General features: G+C 36.5%; 1 long non-coding RNA gene across 1 annotated transcript in view; it reads right to left on the bottom strand.

Moving 5' to 3' along the window:
* LOC114045435 overlaps window positions 1-18,277 on the bottom strand; it is a 60,197-nt gene that overhangs the window by 5,928 nt on the left and 35,992 nt on the right. The gene's annotated exons all lie outside the window — the stretch shown is intronic.

The raw sequence follows: 18,277 nt of genomic DNA on the forward strand, positions 1-18,277 counted from the left end.
CAAAGGGGTGAAAGGAGATGCCATTTAACTGCAGAGACAATAGGACATGGGGGGGGGAGCAAAAAGACCTAACAATTGAATCCCCTGCCAACCTCCAAAGGTGATATTACACCTTTCTGTAGAGATAATGATGTCCCTTAGATTACTACACTGTGAGCAAAACATTTCTGTTATACTTTAATGAGGTAAACCAACAATGCTGATTCTTTGGCATTCCCAGCAAGCATGCTTATGGTTTCTTGTCTGTAAACTAAAAGTGTTTCCAAAAGGAATTTTATCGTCCAAAGTATCAGGTCATACCATATCTCAAGTTGTGGGTATGAAGCAAAACCCATTCATTATCTTCAAGGGGCCAAGAAAAGAAAATATTATAGGTAGGAACTTTGAAAGATGAATGTGAAAAGCTTAAGTGTCATAAATTTGCTCCATGTGCCAGAAGAGTCTGAACTCTCCATTTTGACTAAATCATATCTAATGCAAGCAGATTTAGTCTTTTCTTGTTCCTCATATTCCAATCAAACCATTTCAATAGAAATTAAATCTTGCACCAGCCCCGTTACCTCCTCTGGCAGCTCATATTAAAACAACAAAACATTGAATGACGGATATGTACAAGAAGCATGAATATGAATAGAATGATGTCATCTGGAAAAGCTACTGCCCCCCGCCCCCCAATGAAGCTAAGCTTACATACCAGGAGATTTAATTATTGCTTTTTTTCCCTGGCATCTCTAAACCTGGAAATATTGACAATAATATGGGTTCACCTTTTAGTAGTGGAAATTACTATCAGGAATCCTGTGCCTCTCTGCATCTTGGTGAGAACTGGTTTATCAGATGCTCTCTTCTCTTTGATGAACAATAACAAACTGACTATCCAGGAATAAAAATGAGAGAGCTAATATCACTGTAGCATATTATATGTCACTGAAAAAAATTGAGTTCCTTCACCAATTCCCACTTTTCTCCTCCTCCTCATCTCATACCATTCAGATGCCTTCTGACACTCTCTCCTTCATTCCTGTGTCACAAGAAGGTGGCCCTTCTCCTTGCCAGGACAAATCCTTCCAGATGGACAAATTACTTAATTCCATCTAGATTTCTCCAAGAGATTACCTGCATTCTCTATCATCCCCACTCTCTCTGGATTCGGTGCTCACCTATTTTTAGTTTTTCTCCTTCTACTGGCTACTTACCTATTGACTTTAAAGATGTTCATATCTCCCCTGCCCTCAAAAATCCGTCACTTGACCCATCCATTCCTGTTAGTTCTCACCTTGCCTTCCTCCTCCCTTTTGTGACTATGTTCCTTGAGAAAGCTGACTCTAATAAATGTCTCAACTTATTTTCCTCTCATTCTTTTCTTAACTCTATACAGTCTGCCTTCCAATACAGTCTGCCTTCCAACCTTATCTTTATACCAAAACTCATCCCTCCAAAATTACTAATGACTTCTTACAGGCCAAATTTAGTGGCCTTTTCTCAATCCTCATTCTTCTTGACCTCTTTGCAAACTTTGATACTATTGATCACTCTCATCTCCCTGATGTTCTCTTTCCTGCTACTCTATCCTAATTCTCCTCCTACCTGACTGTTCCCTCTCAGTCTCAGTACCCTTCAATGGATCTTTATCTAGGTCATGCTTTCTGATGGTGGATATCTTCCCAGGGCTCAGTTCTTGGCCATCTTCTCCTCTCCTGCTATATTCTCTCCCTTGATGATTTCAGCTCTTCCCATGGATTCAATTAGCATATCTAAGCAGATGATTCTCAAATCGATGTATCCAGTCCTAACCAGTTCAACATCTCCAACTGCCTATTGGGCATTTACAATTAGATGACACAAGAATCTTATAGGGAAGTTAGGAAATGGAAACAATTTTGGGGAGGGGGAAAGACAATGAGTTCAGTTTCAGATGTATTAAGTTTTACTTTCAATGGTACCACCTCCCAGTCATCCAGGCTTGCAACCTAAATGTCATTCTTGACACCTGACTCCTTCTCCATCCTATTGTCAAGTTCATCATCACATCTCTCCTAAGTGCACTTTTCTTTCCTCTGACACTGACACTACATTTTCATTGCTGTAGGGAACCCCAAAGTGAGGACACTTTACCCATGCAGGTCAGCACCCTCTCTGTACAGTTGTGTTTTAGGATTGCCTAGAGCATGAGAGGATAAATGACTTGCCCAGGGTCACACAACCGGTATGTGTCAGAGAAGAGGCTGAGTTTGAAGCCAGGTCTTCCTGGCTTTGAGCAGGGAGGTAGTTCAAGTATTACTAGCCCCATTTTACAGATTGGAAAACTGAGGCTTGGAGAAGTTAAGTCATTTATCCCTGGTCAAAGGAGCCAAGTTTGAATCTCAAATCTGCTACTCTATTACCTTTGACAATTTTATTGTAATATTAGTATTACAATATAATATACTATAAAGTATCCTGGATTTGGAGTCAGAAGACCTGGGGTTGGCTCTTTTTTTCTTCCATTTACTATCTGGGTGACTTTGAGCAAGTAACTTAACCCCTCTTGGACTCAGTTTCTTCATTTGTAAAATGAAGGGGTTTGATTAGATGACCTCCAAGGTTTTTTTCCAGCTCCAGATCTATAATCTTTTAAATTCACATCCACAGTCATACCCACACCCATACCCATAGCCCCCCATATATACCCCCCACACCCATACTTACCTCCCCACACACATACACACAGGACTGAGAGTTAATGCTCAGCCATTTCATTTCATGGAAGAAGAGTCAGATAGGGATACACACAGTGCCTGGCACATAGGTACTTGATAAATATGTTTTATTATTTGTTCATATTCAGGTAGGGTGCTCTGTAAGGGTTTCTCTCCTCTGCCCCTCTCACCACGTAGAAAGAGAAGAGAGAGAGACAGAATTAGATAATTTTTCATAGAAATAACCAATAATAAGTCAAGAGGTGTTTCCACAAGGCTAACAAGTGACTTTTGAATTTTTGTCTCTGTCCTGGCCTTGTGTTCCATTCAACAAAAGTCTACCTTCAGTTTTTGTAAATATTATCACCAAAGTGCAAATTCCATTACTTAAATTTGACCTTAAAACCTGACGCTTAGCTTCTGCAACATAAAACCAGAGACATTTAGCAAACCCATATTGCATATTCTTCACTTTAAGGGCAAGGGCCAGATTTCACTTTTCTTTTTTAATTTCTTATAATGCAGCACACATAGTGTGTGCTTGATAAATATTGATTGATTAATTGAGTTCAATTCATTTAAACAAATAACTGTTAAATACCTAAAATATGCAGAACACTCTTAATTAGTGGGGAACATATAATTTAGGTACGATAAGAGTACCCTTATATATCTTATAATAGAATAGAAGGGTATCATAGTAATACAAATAATTATTATAATAAAATAATGCCTAATTATATTTGCCATACAGATGCAAGAATAGAACCATGTGAAGTCCATAGCAGAAAAAGTCATATAGGAGTTCATTTACCTGGTGGCTTCCACCCAAAGAATAAGAATTAGATATGCTTGATAACTGAAAAAAATAAACTTATCTAATTTTTTTAAAGCAAAAAAACCAACATCATAAATACAGGTGTTAATATATGGTCCTTCTTCTAGGGGCCATTATTTATTTTATGCCTTTCTATGATCTAAGAAACATAAGCTAATAAATCATAGAAACTTGCCACTGGATGAGATCCTAAAATCAACCTCTACCTAAAAAGGGAACCCTAGGCAAAATTTTCAACAAGGGTTTATTCAACCTCTTAGTAAAGATAAACCCACTATGTCTTATATGAGCTCATTGAAGTTTGAAGCAGTTCTACTTGTTAGGAAGTTTTTCATTATTTGCAGATGAAATCTGTCTCCCTGAAATATGAGACCTCTTCCTTCTGGGATATGGCCACCAGTCTGATTCCTCTCCCACTGGACAGTCCTTCAGATCCATAAAGTCAAATATCATGTTCCCCTAAAGTCTACTCATTCCCAATTCTTTCAACCAATCCCTACATTGCATAGTTTCAAGTCATCTCACCATATTTGTCACCCTCTTCTAGGAATCCTCCAGTTAGTCAAATCTTTCCTAAAATACAGCAGTCCCAAATAACCACATTGGATCATAATTTAGAGCGGGAGGTTGGATCATTAATTTAGAGCTGGAGGTTGATACCTTAGAGAATATCTAGTCCTGTTCCTTAATCTATCAGCTGAGGAAAGTCAAAAGAAATGAATCATTTATCTAAGTTGATAGAATAAATAGCACAGCTAAGATGGAAGTTCACTTTCTCTGAGTACAAATTGATGATTTCCATTATGCCATGCTTCCTCTCAAATAATATTATGGGTGTGGTCTATCCAGTTAGGAATAAAGCATCAGTATCAACTCTCTGGTTCTGGACCCTATGTCCCCATTAATGCAGCCTAAGACAGAATTAGCTTTTTTTGGCTGCCAAATCACATGGTTGTTTCATTGCAAGCTTATGGTCTTCTCAAATCCCTGGATCTTTTGTTACGTAAGCTATTGTCTCACAAGATCTCTCCCTTCTTGTGCTTGTACAGTTTTGGGTTTGTTTGGTTTTTTTTTAACCTACATGTAGAAATTCATATTTGCCTACATTAAATTCATCTAATTCAGCTTGCTGAAATTTTAAGGATCTTGATACATTCATCAAAGATAGGTTAGATCCTGCAATGGTGCCTATGTTTAGTTGTCTAAACTGCTCACAAATGATTGAGAACATCCATTTGGGTGCCATACTTTAAGAAAACCTTGGGTAGAGTAAACCATCTCTGTGTATAGTTTCACCCAAACCCATCAGTGTCAGCATATTTTACTTATATAATGTAAATATAATATATAAGTAATATAAATATATATATAAGTATAATAAACTAAAATTTTAATAATAATAATAGCAAGGTATCACCTTAAAGAATAATGACATCTTTCAGTCAACTACAGACTTAGAATTGGAAGGGACCTCAGAAGTCACTTAATTCCCCTCACTACCCAAGCCATAAATTCTATTTTCATTATCCTGTACAAATGGTCATCTAACAGTCTGCTTGAAGACCTTTAGCAACAAGGAACTCATCACTCCTTAATGTAATCCATTCCATTTTGAAATAGTTTTTGTTACTAGGAAATTTTTCTTTAAAGGGTTGAAATGAAATTGACTTTACTATAACGTCTGTATTAGAGTTATCAGAAGTCTTAAGGCAAGGGTGGAGAACCCAACAACAGCAGCTTCTGAAACATGACCCAGACTTGTCAAATAATAAATAAAGCATCAATGAGAGCCAACCTCCACCTGCCCTGTGTAGCTTCACCAAAACTCATTAGCAGCTGGCAATGGCACAAGCCTGAGGTGCCAGCAATGGATCAACTGTGGAAACAATGAAGCTTTTTCTTTCAGGTCAGGAAGACACAACTAAATTGCCATTGCGAACGAACTTGCTTCCTAAACCACAAAGTCATATCAGGAAATACTGAGGCATTGCAACCAATGGCAGCCAAGTCTAGCATAAGTCAGACTTATGTCACTTGTGATTTTTGTCCCTGTGAATAGCAGCTGCCTAGTTTATTATAACAGCCTCTTAATAATTCTTTCTGCCTCCATTCTTCCCCCTGTTCCCTCTATATAATCCATCTTTCACATGGATTGAGTAGACTAGTTTTCCTTATGTATGGATCTGACCATGCCATCCCTCTATTAGAATCCTTCAATGGCTTAATCATGCTGTCCAGACATCTTAATTGAAGGCTTCCACAAACTGATGTCACCCTACTTTTCCAAACTTATCTCAAATTACCCCTCTCTACATGTTGATTCCATAGTACAACCAAACTCATATATCCACTGTCCCCTATAAATGGTCTTTCATTTTGTTGTTTCTGTTTCTTTCCTTTTCCCATGCTGTCACATAGGTCTGGAATGCACTTCTCACACCTGCTCCCAAAGCTGCTGAGTTCTTACCCATCATTTACAGTCTGAGTCAAATGTTACTTCCTCCATAAAATCTTCCCTAATTTTCTAGCTGGAAATGATGTCCTTCCAATCTCACCTGACCCTCAAACTTCATGTTGTTCTGTATTGTTTGTAGTACTTTGTACTATGAATTACTCTGTGTTTATATATACCTCATATCTCCTACTAGACAACAGAGTTTATGTAGATAAAATCCAGATTCTACCTAAGCTTTGTACCTTTCTGTATGCTTAGCACAATTTACTGTGTATGTAAGTACCTAATAAACATTTATTGTTCATTTTAAGTAGTTTAACAAATTAATTAAATATCCCGGTGTCATTGTGACCTCATACTTTTTCATGGGGCTCAAGACTTATTACTATTGCTCTCCTGGCACAGGGAAATGCCACAGCATTAATACAGTTGGGCCAGTTTGCTCAGGAAGGGTAGACAGTAAAGGTGGCATGGCCTGGGGCATAACTGGGCCATAGATATAACATGGAAAAGAAGAGATACTTAAGTGGGAAGTAGGGGAACTGACTTCCATATACTCTTCAATCAGGTAACATTGACCTCCTTGTTGTTTCATGAACAAGGCACTCCATCTCTTGGCTCCAGGAATTTTCTCCAGCTGTCCTCCATAACTGAAATGCTCTCCCTCCCCATCTCTACTTCCTGCTTCCCTGGATTCCCTCAAATGCCAACTAAAATTCCACCTTCAATAGGAAATCTTTCCTAATCCCTCTTAATTTTATTGTCTTCCATTTATTGATTATTTCCAATTTATCCAAATACCTTGAGAATCATTGTGAGCTCCTACTTTGTAAAGTGATGCAAAGTGCATCCCCAAGGTATTCCTTTCCAGAAGTGTTTGGAAGTTCTACAGTCACATTACTCCACACAGGAAGTATGTTTTTTTTCTTCTTATGGCCATATACTGGAACAGATACAGGGTATTGTTTGGGAGGAGACATGGGGCTCCTTCTCTTCCCATAAGCCCTGCTGCTGCTCTACCATGTACTTCTCAGCAAGACATGTGGCCACCATAACTCCAGTACAATGTGTGTGTACATATATATGTATGTGTTTACATATATATACATACACACACATGCATACATATATACATATATGTATATGCACACATATAGTAGGTTCAATAACTGTTTATTAAGGAGTTGATTGATTTTAAGAAATTATTCAGAAATTATATTAATGTATATCCCATAGCCACATACAAATGTATATACAAATAAAATATATATAATACGCAATAAATATATGTAATACATATGCTGTACTGTGTTTTTATAGTTTTTTAAAGCTACATTAATATTATATATATAGAAAAACATAAATAATTTGTACCTCAAAACTTTTTGTTCACATTAAAGAGAGACTAGACTTTCTCCGCACGGCTCCAGAGGGCAAAACTAGGAATGGTAGGTGGAAATTGCAAAAAGGCATATTTAGACTTGATATGAGGAAAAACTTCTTAACAATTAGAGCTATTCCAAAGTGGTATGGGCTATCTCAGGAAGTGCCCCCCCCATCTCTTTATCAAAGGTCTTCCAGCCAAGGTACAATGACTATTTGTCAGGTAGGTTGGGGAGGAGGAAGTGCTGTGATATGCGTGGAAGTCGATGGCCCCTGAGGTGATTTCTTATTCCAAGATTCTGGGAAATCCCTTAAAAAAATTGGGCCTCAATTTTCTCATTTCCAGATTGAGAGAAGGGTTTGGATGGGAAGACCTGTGATATCACTTCCAGTTCTAAATCCACATCCAAATGTACATTTTATGGTCCCTAGAAATCCTTTTTTTTTTTTTTCCCTGGAAATCCTTTAGAGCCAAGTGTTAAGGATATGATCTTCCTGTGATGTCCAAGTACTGTATGTGAATCCAGAAACCTACTTTTCCCGATCATGGTCCCTGATCTACTGGAAAAACATAAAAGCCTTTGAAATGGGATAATTTCAGCTTCAAATGCAGTATAAACTGCCTGTGTGTATTTACTAATAAGTGCCCCTCCAGCCCTCAATTTTCTGTTTTCACAAAACTACGTACTAGTTTCTGTGAGCAATTTTTGTTTTTCACCAGACTGCACATTTTTATTTAAAGCTTTTGTCTGGATTAAACTCCAGAAAACTATCTGCAGTAGTTGAAATCTACCAAAAGACTGGATTTGATACATTTTAGAAAAACATGCCATCATGTTGTTAGAGCAAACATATATTTCTGAGCTTATTATCTGATTAAGGGATGGAAACCAAGTAAGATGTCAGGTAAACTTTGTATTGTGATTATTTGGAACACCTGATCCCATCCACCACCCTGAGCACCTTTAGGTTATTCAACGGGTGCAGAATTGGATGACTCTTTGGCACTTTCTGCTTTCTGTGGCAGAGCATCCTATGTTCCAAACCAGTCACATTTCCCCAGAGGTTTCTCCACAGAACCATTTAGATTTACATTAAAAGTGGTTTAGCTTATGTACACTATATTGTTTGACAAGAAAGATTGATGTTCAATTATAATTAAGTTTCTCTGTAAATGACATCATTCAAAGAGGCATGAGAGCTTCCATATAAGCTTTCTGCTGTTTCTTTTATAAGATAGTCTAGGTTATATGCAGATTCAGGTGATTTTTCTTTGGGCTCTTTTTAATGGAAAGATTGGTATTCTTTGGATGCAACTCAAGTACATCTGAAATCCTCTGTATAAGTGGAGGGCAAGTTGGGGGAGGAAAAGAGTAGTTGTTATTTAACTCCCCAGCTAGCTCTGGTGATTTCCGTTTGGGGGATAGTTAGAGTACATGAAGATATCCAAGGTGAGCAAGCTGAGGTAGAGAATATTAAAGTTAGCAAGCTGTATAATTTTCTCAGTTCTTTTGGTCGTTCTCCATTAGGATAGAGCATGCCTTGAACATGAGCTACATAGCATGTTGGGCCTGGAACCAGGAAGATCTGGGTTCAAATGCTGCCTCAGGCAGGTATTGATTAGCTGTGTAACTCTGGCAGTCAGCTAACCTCACTAAGTTTCAGTATGCTCATCTGGAAAGTGAAGAATGAAAGAACTGATCCTGGCAATCTCTTGAGGTCTGTCCAACTCTAATTCTGTGATCTGTGATGTATAGTCCACACCTTCATCCTTCTTTCGCCAGATTTCGCAAGGATTCAATTCAATTCAATATTTATTAACTGCCTATTGTCTGTTAAGTATGATTCTAGGGACTATGACTACAAAGACAAAATAAAACAATCCCTTTTTGTCCTCAAAGGGCTTGTATTCTATTAGGAGGAAATGACAAGTACAGAGAAAATTGGTGCAGACTTACTATAAATGATATAATAGCTCATATATGTAATTTACACCATATATAAATAACATAATAGTCACACTTTAGTTTATATGTCCCTTTTATTTTTTCTTTTGCATACTTTATTCTCCCCAATTAAATTGTAGAGTATGTCTCTTCCACCGTTTTTCATTCAACATTAACTCAAAGATATTACATACTACATATAAGTATTGTAATCACTGTCCCAAGGGATTCAAAAAAGTATAAGATGGCTTCCCTTGTCCCTGAGAAGAAGAAGAATAGGGAGAAGACAAGAATATATAAAGTTCCAAAAGGCAATGTGGTGTAGTAGAAAGTGTGTAGGATCAGAAAACACAAGGTTTGAATCATGGGTTTGAATTCTGACTCTTACACTTATATTCTTTGAGAGCTCCAATTTTCTCATCTATAAAATGAGAACAATGACATAATTTCGACCATTGCTAACAAATAACATTTATTCATTTTAGCTTCATTATCTTTGTGTGAAATAGACCAGTATTATTACCTCTATTTTAGATTGGAATAACATAACCAAAGGAAAAAAATATCAACATGATTACAAATAAACCTACAGATAGTTGCAAGCATGTTTGACAGACATCTGTTGATTGAATTTAACATATATTGAACTCAGCAAACATGCCTTAAGTGCCTGCCTTATGAGAGGAAGTATAGAAAGGAAAGTCAGGAAGACCTGTCTTAAGAAATGCCTTTGATGCTAAGACATGTGACCACAGACAAAGCTCTTAACCTGTCTGAGACTCCAGCAACTCTCTAGAGTTATATCTAAATGCACAAATGGGCACATATATATAGATATATCTTTATGTACATGAATATACACATGCATATAGAGATAGATATACGCATATAGATATAGATATATATTTATGTGCATACATATATACATGCATATAGATATAGATATATGCATATATGTGTATATGTGTATGTGTGTGTATATATATATACATGTGTGTATATATATATATATACGTGTGTGTGTGTGTGTGTGTGTATATATATATATATATATATATATATATATATATATATATACACACACATATTTGAAAAAGAGCTATTCTAGAATTGACATCCTGCAGTGGTCAAAGGATATGAATAAGTCATTTTCAAAAGAGGAAATGCAAACTATCAACAACTATCTGAAAGAATGTCCAAAATCACTAATAAAGAGGAATGTAAATTAATATAACTATGAGGTTTTACCTTGTGCCATCAGATTGGCAAAGATCAAAAAAGACAAAAATGATAAATGTTGAAGGAATGGTAGGAAAAATAAGTATGCTAATACATTGATGGTAGAGTTATAAAATTTTACTATTCTAGACTAATACTAAAAATAGCAGCAATAATACACACTCCTTAAAGGCTTCATATCTCAAATATATGGAGAACTTTGTCATATTTATTAAAAAAATGAGCCATTCTTCAATTGATAAATGGTCAAAGGATATAAACAGGCAGTTTTGGGAAGAAATCAAAGCTATACATATAGTCATATGACAAAATGCTCTAAATCATTAGACTAGAAAAATGCAAATTAAAACTATTCTACGGAACCATCTCACACTTATCAGATTGACAAAAATATTAGAAGAAAATGACAAATATTGGAGGGGATATGGAAAAATTGGAACACTAATACCCTGTTGGTGGAAGTTTAAACTGATCCAATCATGTTGGAGAGCAATTTGGAATTATGCCCAAAGAGTTATAAAGCTGTGTGTACCCTTTGACCCAGTAATACCATTATTAGGTCCTTTTCCCAAGGTGATCAGGGAAAAAGGAAAAGAATCTATATGTTCTAAAATATTTATAGCAATTCTCTTTGTGGCGGCAAAAAAAACTAGAAATAAAGAGGATGCCCATCAATTGGTAAATGGCTGAACAAGTTGTGATATGTGATTGTGATGGAATACTATTATGCTGTAAGAAATGATGAGGAGGTTGATTTTAGAAAAAGAAATGGAAAGATTCACATGAAATAATGCAGAGTGAAACAAGCAAAACCAAGAAAATATTGTATACAGCAATAGCAATATTGTTCAAAGAGTAACTGTGAATGACTAAGCTATTCTGAGTAATATGATCATTCATATCAACTATGAAGGACTTATGAAGGAAAATGTGATCTACCTCCACAGAAAGAACTGGTATGTGGAACTATGCATTGTGTGGTTCCACAAATATATCTATATCAAATGATGGCCTTCTTTAACACAGGATTGGGAGGGAGGGAGGAAGACAAGGCAAAACTCAAAATGTACCAAAAAAATAAAATATTTTTTCAAAAAAACAAAAAATAAGCATGCTAATTCATTGCTGAGTTATGGAATATTATTTTAGAATAATGCTAAAAATGTCAGTAATTATTTACACCCTTTAACTTAGACCTACTGATGCATTTGCTTTTTTCTTTTGTTCTCTAGAAATTACATATATGCATAGATGTACACATATGTAATAAATATGCACACATACACATACCTATATATCAAACATGTGCATTGTTGTATGTGTTGCATACATGTACTCATGTGTATACTATATACCATAAAATTGTACATACTAATTACATTATGTATTATGTGTACATGTATAATAATAATAATATATTAATCTGAATAAATCTGTGATTCATGGATGTAGGAGGTTCCTTATAAGGAACTTCATTGATCCCTGCAGGCTGGCACTTTCTCCACAACGTACAGTGACAAAACCACAAACCTGTGGCTCTGGAAGATTAAATCACTTGCCCAGGGCCACGTAGCCAGTAAGTGGCACAGTCAGAATTCAATCCCAGGACTTCATGACTCTGAAATCAACTCTGTGTCATCACACCACGCTGCCCCCCTCCAAAAAATATTAAGTGCCTTCATTTTTAATTAATTTAAAAAGAAGTCCGTCTTCTGAAATTTCAGAGTTCAGAGAAGTCTGAACTGTACAATTTATCTAATATTCACTATTACTTCACTAGAGACTTCATTTTAACTTGAACTTGAAAGACCAACATCGTCAAAGAAAATCAAGGAGAGAGAAGGAGGAAACGTTTTCCCTCATTAAAAAAAGGAAATAATTTTAATGGGATTCCAAATTGGTTTGTACACATACTTAATTTATTTCCCTAAAGATTCTAATATTTTCTTCTAATCCTGATGAGCTTCCTAGGAGGGCAAAAATGCACATTTGATTTCCAATAATAATTCATTTAATTCTGCTGGTTTTTTTTCCTAGACTCTATGTCCTCTGTTCCTTATGACCTACACTATTTACGTGTATCCAAACAGCAGATACTGCTATGAGATGATGCTCAAAACCCAGTTCATCTGTCATTTTGCATGAATCATAATGTATTCTTGGAACTTTGGGGTGCCTTTTTTACATATTTTTAACTTTTGCTTTGCACATCAGGAGTAATATGTCCCCACGGAAGTATTTTACATCTCTCTGGCTATTACAGATGAGAGTATGTGTTTAATCCAAGTTTCGAACTCTCTAAAACGCCATAGGTTTAGAGTTTCAAACCAGCTTGAGTCTTTTGGTGTTAGGCTTTGTTTGTTCTTGGCAAGGCTCAAAAAGCTTGAAAGTGCTCAAAAGATTTCTTGGACATAGCGCTTAAGAAGAAAAAAAGTTTTGATGAGTAAAGCAGAAATGAACCAGAAACATGTGGATTAAATTTCCCTCAAAATGCACATGGGTTTAACAATTAATGGAAAAAGTGCTTCAAACATGCACTTTGGGTTTTATCAAACCCCAAATATTTGAAAACGAGTTTAATATGTTGAGGGAACCCAAACTCTCACTTGCCTCACCCACTCAAATCTCTATTGATATTGAATCAGAAGCAGGACGATTTAGGTACGCAAATGGAAAATAGAACCAGAACGCTTTCAAAATTATGTGAATGTATGAGAACAACATAATAAAGTTCATCTCTGTTCATATTTGTTTTCTTAAATTCTTCTATTGAGAATTTCTAACAATATCTTAACTATGTTCTAACTCAGGATGTTAACAGTTTTGAATGAATTTATTGATTGTGGCTGAAAAAATGAAAAAAAAAATAAATGAAATCCCTTGAGATGCATGTATGTCATGAGCTTTCCTAAGTTATTTGCAAGTGTTTCTGCCAGTATCAATAAATCTTTGAAATTTCAGGATGGACTTCACTAATTAAGGAATGGTTCTGTGAATTAAAAAGTTCTTGGAAGGTATGTCTTTTAGTTCATGGTATTTTTGCTGTATTCCTGAGCAAAATTTCTAATTTAGAAGTCTTCTACCAACAGAGCTTATAGAAATTCAAACTAATTTTAATAATTTCCTTAGCATATCCCTTATAATGAACATTTAGTATGAATATTTAGTGTGTTTGTATCCATTCCTTTTATACATATCCACCCCAAATTCAACCACACATCTAATATGTTTATTTCATTGGATACTTGAATCCTCTCTAAACCTTGAAACTATTAAAAGTAAAAATAGCATTGCAATATCTTTACTTATTCTTGTGAGCTACCTTAGAAAGAAGGACAGCCATGTGGCACAGTGGCTAGAGCACCAGCCCCAGAGTTAGGATGATGTGAATTTAAATCCAGCCTTAGACACTTCCTAGCTGTGTGACCCTGGGCAAGTCATTTAAGGCTGTTTGCCTCAGCTTCCGCATCTGTAAAATGAGCCAAAAGAAAATGTGAAACCACTTCAGTATCTTTGCCAAGAAAACCCAAAATGGGGCCATGAAGTCAGACATGACTGGAACAACTGAAGAACAACAAATCCATAAAAAGAAGTGAGAGGTAGGTGGAGCTGGGGATTGGATATGCAGCTTATTTTTCAGAAAGTAGAGAGAAATGAGATATAGAATTTGGTGAAGCATTATTAGAGCAAAGTTGAGTCAACGACATGAAATCAGAAGAAAAATCCTCTTAAAGTTAGTTTTTGGCATTTGCAAATCCATGTAGTTGACTTTTGCTCATATGGTTTCAACTTGGTATCAAAGGGGAAAGATTTCTCATCAGCCACGCTCATCTTTTAACAACAACAGCAACAACAACAACAACATTAACAACAAATAACAATAAAAGACATAGAGAAGAACCTTTAACTTTGTCAAAATTAATCTTACAGGAAGAATTTTCTGAAGACAAAGCCTTATAGGCATGAGAGAAGAAAAAAAAGATAGAGGAGAGGCCTTCTCAACAGGCATCACTATCATTTACCCTAAAGTCGCAATGTTGGTTGAAAGTAGAGTGCTGGCATGTGAGGTCTGCTCCATCTCTGACCTATGGGCTATAATGTCAACTTCCATAAAACCACAGAGAGCATCCTCAGTATGTTTACATGGGTATTGGATCAGTGACTGAAGTCCTTGCAAGGGCACAGATGGGCTCTCCGTGTAGTTGCATGATCCCTGCTCTACCCTGATCACAGAGTGGTTTGCACACACCAAGAGGTGCATTAGAACTAGAAAGATTGTAAGATCTTAAGATTATAAGTTCTAAGTGGCACCTATGCCCACTGCCAGCAACCCACTTCTCCCCAAAATCTATGTATAGACTTGGTTCTAAAAGAGGATATCAGAGTGGCCTCCTCCCTCCAGTTCATTCAGAGAGACCTCCAATTGGCATGGAAAAAAAAAGTAGAATTAATGCCATATTGGATGGCAGAAAATGTTTTGATTAGGATTTATTTATGTTTAGTGAAGTATGTTGTTGAAAATTTGATCATTCATTTGTTCTTTTAAAATAATATTTTCCATGTATTTATATATTTATTATTTTATATTGTATAATATATTCCAAACATTCCATGTAACCCCAATATATTGATTTTTCTCTATCCAGGTTTAAAGAAACAAATTTAATGAAAAAATAAAAAAGGAAAGAAAGTCTAGTTCACAGAAATGCACATGTCAGTCATCAAGACAAAACTTTGATTTCAGGGTTAGTCTAATGTTCCATGTGTATGTGTGTGTATGTGTGTGTGTGTGTCTGTGTGTGTGTGTGTGTGTGTGTGTGTGTGTGTGTAAATAGACAGTGAAACATACCGCAGGTATTCAATTCACATGTGAGGGAGAATCATAACAGTAAAGAAAAGTCTAAGTCTTCCAACCCCTGAAGAAACATAATCCTGAGTTTATATCAGATGGTTTATGGGAGTTTATTGGAATATACAACAGGGTTCATGTAGTGTGTCACAAGGTGAAGCCTGTTCACTGGTGATTTACAAGCCGCATGTGCCGGTGTTACGGTAATTTATAGAACACAGATGGTCGTGGAGTGCCCCTGCTGACTTGGAGCTGAATAGGAACCTAAACCCCGGGTGTCATCTGCTGTGGGTACCTCAGGTTCACTTCTCCAAATTACACACTGACATATTTCTCTTCTGATCTGGAAGATTCCAAAAACCCTTACCTTATGACAAATAGAGTCCTGAAACTGTTCTACTTTGGCAGAGCAGCCAAAGTGCCAAATGATTCAGACTAAGAAAAGGCAAAATTTTTACCCTACCCAAAAGTGAAGTGACTGACATTCTAAAAAGAGATGGGTTTCATAAATACTTGAAATATAAAGCAAAAAACAAAATGCCAGTCTCTTCTACATATTCTATAAAAGGATTCTATTGAATCTTACATTTCAAAATATACATACATCTCTGCTAAGAGTGCTTCCTTAAAATAAAATTATTATAATCAATGTTTATATTATATAATTTTTATAATAATTATATTGTGTTATCTAAAAATAACAATATAATAATAATAAAATCTTAATGATTTCAAAGCACACCCTTCATTTAGTTCCTAAATCACTTCATTGACTAGCTTCTGATATCGAGTTCCAGGAATAGTTTCTGATATAAAGTTCCCTGGCCATCTTCAACTGTGTTATCTAACTGCCTCTTTATTACAAAACCTCTTGATAACACTCAAAGGGCTGGCTAAATTCAGAAAGATGGCATAATAATGGAAGATGAATGTTTACAGACTTTTTAAATTTTTTTATTAATGCAAATGGACTTTTTTCCCCAAAAACATTAGCCTACCAGTGCTTTTTAATTCACAAATTAAGGCGCCCATATTAGTTTTGATGTAGCTTTCAATACAGCTGTTTGAAGTGCCTAGCACTCCTCCCTCTGGCACTAACTTATTTCATAGTATGTCTGAAGTGCTGTTGGGCAGAGAGCAGCAAGGGAAGAAAGAATCCTTAAAGTTCAAAAAGTATGGCTCAAGGATCTCCTTTCAATTCCTTTCCTAAGAAATAGACTTGAACAATCAGGCAATTGCAAACACATGCAGTAATAACACATTCCAGTGCCCATCAACTGGCTATTTCAATACCCACCACATTCTCCAATCCAATCCAACAAACATGTATTAAATCTACTCTGTAGCCAGGCATGGTGGTGCTAAGAGCCTACTATGTGCCCAGGTGTGGTAACAATCACCTGTTGTTTTTCTTGCTGCTGGGGGAGGCAGAGGCTAATCCTGATAGATTGCTTGAGATCCAAGGTCCTCAGTGTGGCAGAGCTAAAGTTGATGAGGATGTCAACACTAAGTCCAGCATCAATACAGTGACAGCCCCTCCCTTCACTGCCGGTGCAGAGGGACACCAAGCTAACTAAACAGGAATGAACCAGCTCAGGCTGGAAAAACATAGCATGTCACAGCTTCCCTGCCAATCAGTAGTGAGACTGGGCCACTCAGTGGCTATGGCACTTCCAGCTTGGGTGAAATTGGGTGACCCAGCCTAAAAATAAATAAATAAATAAACAAATGAATAAATGAATGAATGAATGAGCAAAAAACTAAATGAATGGATGGTTAGATAGATTTTGAAAAAAAAAGCTTACTATGTTCAAAACAGTGTGCTAAGCACTTGCAAGACTAAGAGGAAATCAATGCCTTTCCTCAAGGAGCTCATATTCTTGGGAGGAGGGGTTCAGGGAAGAGATACTAGATGAAGGAGAGAACACTAGCAACTAGAGAAATCAGGAAAGGCTTCCTGAAAGAGGTGACTCATGAGTTGAGCCTGGGAAATCTGGGAAGAGGAAGTACATTCTACACATGAGACTGAGTCTATGCAGACTCAGTATGGTACCTTTTTTGCCCCTGCCACAAAGATGGGGAGGTAGACAGAAGAAGCTGATGAAAAAATAAAAAAAGAGAGAGAGAAGGAGAGAGAGAGATTGTATCCCTGACATGCCATGGCTCACAACACACACACACACACACACACACACACACACACACACACCTCTTAGCCTTTATTATTCTTTTCTCTCTTCTCCCGAGAATGAACGAACTCAAAAAATTCTGGGATTGGGAGAGTTAAAGACCACAGTGACAAAGTTAACTTTTCCCTTAAATGGTTTATGTTAAATTTTAAAAATAAATAAATAAAATAAGTTGTTTTCTTATTAAGCAAAGGGGAAAAAATCTGAGAGGAGAACCAGAAGGAGAGCTGTAATGGAAATAAAATTGACAGCCTCTCAAAACTCAGGTGGCACTTTCCTTTTCCAGTTAATTACGGTTTTAATTACACGGCTTCTTGTGACTCCTTGATACCTAATAAACCAGACTCAGTGGGGCAGCCAAGTTGGGTTTTGCTTGAACTGCAGGTGTAAGACTCAGCATGGAAACATAAATCAACTTCTTAAACATGTTCCCAGGGTGTGTTCAAGCTTTTTCTTCCTGTTTGCTTGTAAAATCACATCTTTTCACCATTGTTGGTACAGAAATGATTGAAGCGGCTATGTGTTGAATAATAGCTTTGGGTCTTTGGCTCGCTTGGCCTGGTATAAAGCATTTTGCCTCCAATGAAATAGAATAGCAGAACACAAGATGTTTTTCCTTAGGTCTTATGAATAATATATGCTTCTAGATATTGACCATTTCATTTAGGAAAATAAATACCTGTTAGGGAACACAAAAATG

The sequence above is a fragment of the Vombatus ursinus genome, unplaced genomic scaffold, assembly GCF_900497805.2.
Source record: "Vombatus ursinus unplaced genomic scaffold, bare-nosed wombat genome assembly UNPS02014778.1, whole genome shotgun sequence".
Classification (NCBI taxonomy): domain Eukaryota; kingdom Metazoa; phylum Chordata; class Mammalia; order Diprotodontia; family Vombatidae; genus Vombatus; species Vombatus ursinus.